The sequence below is a fragment of the Triticum aestivum genome, chromosome 2D, assembly GCF_018294505.1.
Source record: "Triticum aestivum cultivar Chinese Spring chromosome 2D, IWGSC CS RefSeq v2.1, whole genome shotgun sequence".
Taxonomy (NCBI): domain Eukaryota; kingdom Viridiplantae; phylum Streptophyta; class Magnoliopsida; order Poales; family Poaceae; genus Triticum; species Triticum aestivum.
Window position 1 is genome coordinate 47,433,551 of NC_057799.1, and position 7,107 is coordinate 47,440,657.

Genomic DNA, 7,107 nt, shown 5'->3' on the forward strand with positions numbered 1-7,107 from the left:
ATTTACAAAAAACAACCTACAAGGAAAAATAATTTAAAAACAAAAAATGAAATAGAACCATCATTTTTATTATAGCAAGAATATTACCATGTCTTTATAAGTATCCAATAAAAAGAAAATTGCACATAAATAAAACAAAATCCTATAACTAATCTTCTACTCCCTCCGTCCAAGAATACCTCTCGCAAGGGGAGGAAATTTTGAACTGAAGTGCATTTTACATTACAACCCGTCATATTTCAAATCAAAATCAATCGAGTCCATGTCCGATCGGCAACAGCGCCTCGTCCTGGCATCGAGGAGAGCCAGAACTCATCTCTTCGGTAGCTCGTCACCACCCTCCCGGCAGCCTCCGACATCACGTACCCACCCTCCCGGCGTCGATCAACTGCTTTGAGGTAGCAGATTCCTCATCTGTGTCTGCTCCTGCAATTAACACTTTGAATGCAATTAACAATTTGAATGTTAACATGGGGCAAAGACAAGATGGATCAGTATATAACAATGGAGTACATGCACAATTAGATGTTCAAGCTGTTTAATGTCACTCCCATCATCACAATTGCATCTCAGGAAATGGAGTAGAATAGATTTAATTGGATGTTTGAATGATATGGTTACTTACAAGTGTCAGGGCTATTACGGTCAGTTAAGTAATTGCACCAGATTAAAGAGGAGCCAAAGAATTTACAAGTGGTCTAGTGCATATGCAAGTGTAAGTTACTCAGTTAAAATTCAGTACTCCATTGCCCAAAATAATTCAGTTAAAATTTTGTTAAAAGATCACTGAATTAACCAAGTACTCCAGGTCAGGTCCAGTTACTCAATGCATAATTTTTAAACCTATCATCAATGGAAGGTCACCAATTTTAATTGAGCAGTAGCTAATTGAGCAAACACACTGAGCTTATGCATAACACATTAGCTGCGGAAAGTACTCACCTTGCGGTGATTATTTCACAGGGATAAACCTCCAAATATAACCACTATACCACACTATATAAATTGTGAATCAAGGAACTGCTGCAATTGACATGAGAAGATCAACAATATATGCTCACCTCCAGGAACAAAGTCAGCTCCATATATATGCTAGCTCCAGGGTAAATATGCCACAATATCACACCTTGTGAAAAGAGCATCTTATTAAATAGTCGGTCACAAACATTCTAATTTCTTAACATAATTAAAGTAAGTTACTTACTTGCGGTATACACATGGGATAATTATCATATTAATTACCTTGTTTGAGGTAAATTAATTGCTAAAGTTAACATAAAAATCTAAATTAGATGAACTGTAAACTGTTCAAGGAAACAGAAAGTGCAAACCGCATAACAAACAAAAATAGCAAGATTAGCCTCTTGTTTACCATTAAGTTTGGACTTTGGACAAAACGTGTTTTGATTGATCATACAGTAGATTTACGGGGCATCTCGCTGAAGGACGGGTCCTTGGCGATCTGCTCCGCCATCTCCTTGATGCTCGGGTCCTGCGCCCACGCCACAACAAAATCCACGATTCAAGTTAATTGTCACAGAAATTCCCATGAAATCGAAACAAATTCACTAGAAATTCGAGCTTGTGTAAATAAATCTTCCCAAGAACTCAACTTTGACAATGGAGAGAACAGAGCAGAGTATTACTACTTTTGCAGAAACTGTAAAATGCTTCAGTAGAGCTTGGTTACATTGAGCAAGTTCGAATATGTTAAAATGGACGCGAATATATTTAGTGAAACCCAACCAAATTAACAACCGATTCAAACCTGTAGTATAAGTAAAATCCTCCAAGAACTCGCGTTTGAAAATGAACAGAACAAAACAGAGTATGAAACTGTAAACTCTTCATTCAGAGAATTCAGTATAAGCGCTTGGTTACATTCAGCAAGTTCATCATGGTGGAGAAGTCGAAGGGGCTGGCCGGAGCAGCCCCCCTGCGCGCGGGCTGCCGCCTCTGCTCCTCCACCGCAAGTTACAGTCATACACATTAAACTGATATTAAGTTATATTACCTCTCAATGAGTGTAACTATGAACTACTGAACCCCATTTAGATCAGTAATGCATTTTATTTCTATCGTCTACCTACCACAGTTGGATATTAACCAATCATAACAATATCTATATGACATGGCTAAACAAATTGACGATACCAAAAAATGCTCGAGAAACTCTGAGCGTACTCATTGATAGGGAGCAAAGTATTACATCACATACCTGTATATCCTAGAGACATTAGCACAGCGCCACCCAAAGTCTTGTATAGCAGTCTCAAGTTCAGAATTGCTCATATACCCACGAATCATTTCTTCCCTAAATTTGTTGGAAAAACCATTGCGGGGCATGTTTCAACAAATATTCCCACGCAAGAAGAACATGAATAGAAAGTGAAAGCTCTGATTACGAAGCATACGTGATCTCAGGCTTATCCTGAAGAAGAGTACGCGAAAACGACCCATGTTTTTCATCGATGATACCTGGTTAACAATAGCAGATTATTACTTGGGTGAACACCATATGCTAGAAATTGCATGTGAAGTTTATGAAGAATGAATAGACGACAAAATCGATGCTGATTTTCTTTCTATTCTTATTTTTTCAGGGAGCTGAATTAATCTATGGCAGGAAAGTGGCAGATCGATATGCGGCCGTGACTGATAAAGCGAGTTTGGGGAAACAGAGAAGATATTCATTTGGTAACATTAATTGCGGGAGCTGAATTAACATGTGGCCAGCAAGTGGCAAATGGATGCATAGTCTTGACTGATAGAGCAAGTTTGGTGACAGACAGAGAGAAGATATGTGCGATTTCAGGAATCTAGGTTTACGAATTAGTGTAGGAGTCACTCCAAATCATTCATTCGGAGAGCTCTTGCTCTTCATCACAGCCACTGCCAGTGCACTGACAGTCTGTCTTAACACCAGTCCCAGTCCGTGAATAACAGCGGCATAATCCACGAATTCAAGCCAACTAATGGATCCGCTTCCTATCGAGCTAGCCACATGTATGATATCGGTCGCCGGTCCAGCACGCGCGGCGTGTGTCGCTAAGCGCAAGGCCCCGGGAAACGGAATCCAGAGGACGGACACGGAGGGTGTGAGAGCGGAGAGAACCTGAGGGAGACGGGTCGAGGCCGCCTCTCGCGGCGGCCGGGATGGGGAGCGAGGCGAAGGCGCGGAGGAGGAGGAGGAGGAGGAGCGGGGGCGGAGCAGGGCGAGGCCGCCGTTGCTGCGGGAGATGGCGGCTGGATCCGCGCCGATACGGGGCGGGGGAGGCCACCGTGGCTGGTGGCGGAGGGGGTGGCACCTGTGAAGCTCGTGGGGCGGATCTGGCCGGTTCCCGGCGAGTGGAGACGGCGGCGGCTCCACCACTGCCAGATCCAGTGCCGCCGCAGCCTTCCGATCCGTCGCCGCCGAGCTCGGGCTCCTTGGCTGCGACTGCCGCGAGGAGGCGCGAAGGGGACCGCAGAGAGAGGAGGGCAAGGGCCGCCGCGCAGGAAGAGGAGGGAGCACTTGCCTACAAAACCACAATGGCGCATGGATCGGGGCTGGGGCGAGGCCGAGAGACGTGTGTGTGTGTGCGTGGGGTGAGGGAGAAGAGGATAGGGTTCTGTGCGAGAGAGAGGAGAGAGATGGTGGACGGTCGGGCTGCGGCACTTACCTACAAAACCACAATGGCGCACCTCCTTAGCAATGCGCCATTAGTATCAAAAATAGCAATGGCGCATCAGGGAAAAGTGCGCCATTACTATGTCTAGAAGTGGGTCAAAGCTTGGTCAAACATAGTAATGGCGCACTTTTTACTAGGTGCGCCATTACTATTTTAGATACTAATGGCGCACTATGTATAGGTGCGCCATTACTATATACTAGTAGCGCACCGCATGTATAATGCGCCATTAGTGTCTATATTATCTATAGCCTGTTTTCTAGTAGTGGCAACGAGAAGCCACCGGCCACGAACTCAGACCGTGATCACGATTGTAAACACCCCGCCAGCGAGGTATATATATATATATATATATATATATATATATATATTTTCTGACATATCCCCGACTTAAATGTTTCGAGGATGATACCTAAGTTTTTATTATTGCTCTTTCAGGACTGGATGGAGAGGGCGAAGCGGATCCAGTGTCCGGCTCCGCTGCCTGAAGAACCAGTCATCCCATGTCTAGCGAAGATGCTGGTGCCGACGCCATACAAGGCGCCGGAGAAGAAGGCAAAGGGGGCCAAGAGTGGCCTCCGCCGTAAGGGCACTTCGGACGTGGTGTCCGGAGACGACGAAACTCATTCCTCTGTCCCCGAGGACAATGACGAGGAAGATGAGGAGGAGGAAGAAAACAATCCTCCCCCTGAGGAGAGGAAGAAGAAGAGGGCGGCTCTGGCGCATCTGGAGGCGGAGATGCCCAAGAAGGGGAAGGGCGTTCCAGCGGTCAACACCGTGTGGGACGTTGACAGCAGTCCGGAACGACGCCCCCGCACTAAGTCCCAGGCCGCATCGTAAGTGACAGGCTCTCTCGTGCGTACATCCAGCCCTTTCTCTCCATTATCTTGATGTAGTTTAACTGTACTATTGCAGTCCGGCCCATGACCTTGTCCAGCGATCCTCATCTGAAGGTTTGTTGCCTCCGTCGGAGATGGCGAGCCAGTCGCCACCGCCTGCTTACTCCCCCGGGGCCAGGGACGACACCGAAGTGCTGTCCCGGAGGGACGATCCGAACCGGGGAGGAGCCCAGGACGTTGTCCGGGAGGCGCCACGAGGCGAAGCCTCCACTGCCGGACACATGGAGGAGACGATCCCCATGGAGACTGGCAAAGAGGGCCGCATTCAGTTTGGCCCTCAGCCGAATACGATTCCGGAGACCCATATGGCTCTGGAGTTGGGCGAGCAGCCCCCTTTGAAGGAGGGGGTGCGCCGCTTCCGCCGGCGGTCCCTGTCCATCCAGGGGCGCCGGACAACCTGATGGAGGCGCTACGAGGTGCCTCCGTTATGGACGAGCACCACGTCCTTATGGGCGCGGTGATTGAGAAGGTTCAGTCCGCCAAGAGTGGACTGAACGACGCCTGCAGCAACTTGTTGACAGGCTTCGAGGTAAGTGACATAGAAAGAGAAAAAAACCCGTGTAGTCAGTAGCCCCTGAGACACTGTCCGGTGTTCAGCGAGGAGGACCGAACAGAGGATCAATCTTCTGTTGCAGGAGACTAACGTAATACGTATGCATAAGCAGGCGTCGCTGTTAGCCGCAACCTCGCATGCTGCCGAAGTCTCTGAATTGAGGCAGAGGCTGGAGCGGACTGAGAACGAGCTCGGCGAGGTTAGGGTTCGGCTCCGGGAGAAGCAAGGTGAATAACGACTTGTTGTATGTTCGGAAAAGCGTAGGCGATGTATATTGACTGTAGTGTCGTAATATGTGCAGGAGCCGCGACCGAGGTTGAGGCCCTAAGGAAAGCCCTGGGCGAGGCCGAGGAGAAAGCTATTCAGCAGCAGGCCGCTCGAAAAAAGCTCAAGGCCCGGGTCAAAGAAGTCTAGCAGGAGCTCCAAGATGCGGTGAAAAATGTGAGACCTTGGAGAATGATGGGTCGGCTAAAGAGGCCGAGCTCACCAAGGCTCGTCAGAGCGCGGAGACCGCACGGAATGAGGCCCAGGCCGCCCTCCAGGAGATCCAGGAGGCCAAGAAGATCACGGCGGGTAAGGTATTTAAGATGCAAAGCAAGTATGCAGAGAAGCAATACCTTTTACTAACCCGGGTTCGGAGTTCCCCAGGGGATTTCGCGGATCTACCACGCAGCGTATCAGACGCTGCAGAGTTCTACCGAGCCGAAGGAGGAGGTTCTACGGAGAAGCTATTCTGGTCGCAGTACGCGACTCCAGAGCATCACGTGTCCTTCACCGATCAGCTGAAGCAGCTGGTGGAGCTGCACAGGGTGGCCGAACTAGCCAGGAAGGATTTGGCAATCCGGCTATGGCCACCCGAAGCTATGACCGATAGCTACTTCGGACTCGTGAGGCGTCTGGTGGAGGCCTGTCCGCGGCTGGACGTCATCAAGCGCTCCACCTGTATTGAAGGTGCCCGTATGGCCTTTGCTCGCTGCAAGATGTGGTGGGCGAAGATGAACGCTGTTGAAGTTGCCAGCGGGCCGCCGGAGGGCAAGGAGCACCGCACACCCGAGCAATTTTTCGCGGATGTCGTAGAGGGGTCTCGACTTCTGGCGGCGCAATGTTCGCATGACACTGTATTTGAATAAATGTATTCATGTTGCCTTTGCCTTGTATTATGGGAACAAATCCGGTGTTTGTAAAATAATTTTATTATGCTTTGAATTGTTTCCTCCTGTGCGGCCGTGTTATTTGTAATCTGAGGGTTGGCCAGTCGTCGACTTCTGCCCTCACGTAGGTAGTAGGGAGGTGTTCGGGATGGATTCTAAACAATCTTGATCCAATTATATGGTCCTTTGGAGGAGTTCTTTAGCGCAACGAACAAGGCAATCGGACTGTGCGGCTTGAACGCCCTCACTTAGCCATAGGAGTTTTATAATTAAGCAAGTGTGCAGCCCCTGGTCCAGGCCAGGGTGCTGTCAGCATCTGATCGGGAAGTGCCGATCCTTCGCATGACGCGGAAAAAATCTCCAACGATTTTGTAAGCCTCGAACAGCTGACCGGCTCTCGCCGTATCATGACAGTCAATTTTTGACTTTCTCTATTAAGGTGCTCATCCGGTCAAGGCCAGGGCACAATCGCAGTAGTTCTCCCTTTACTACCCTAGCCGATAGAGCGGAACGTAGGGTAGCAAGCATAGGAGCCGGGCAACCCAACTATTGACCAAAGAGATGACTCGGAGCCAATGCATATAATGCTAAATTCAGGGTGCCCAACTTATATATAAGAAGTGTTCGGACTTTGCTGCCGTATTATGGGGCGACAAGTAGCCCCTGGCGAATATGAAACGTAAAGAAGAGTATCGATGCCGCAAAAAATTGGATCGAAATAAAACAAAGTAAGAAGCGAAAACCACAGAAACTGGGTCGCAAACCATTTTTATTATAACTGGATGGATACGTCAAGGCGTATCTTGTACAGATGGTGCGAGAAGTATCCGGGC

General features: G+C 48.6%; 1 long non-coding RNA gene across 1 annotated transcript; it reads right to left on the reverse strand.

The window, feature by feature from the left end:
- Positions 1-275: 275 nt before the first annotated feature.
- LOC123048637 (uncharacterized) lies at positions 276-2,545 on the reverse strand. Its single transcript, XR_006423343.1, has 5 exons — positions 2,415-2,545; positions 2,219-2,314; positions 1,373-1,492; positions 1,062-1,126; positions 276-426 (listed from the first exon to the last, which is right to left on the reverse strand). It is a non-coding gene; the product is annotated as an uncharacterized lncRNA (long non-coding RNA).
- Between the last annotated feature and the right edge of the window lie 4,562 nt (positions 2,546-7,107).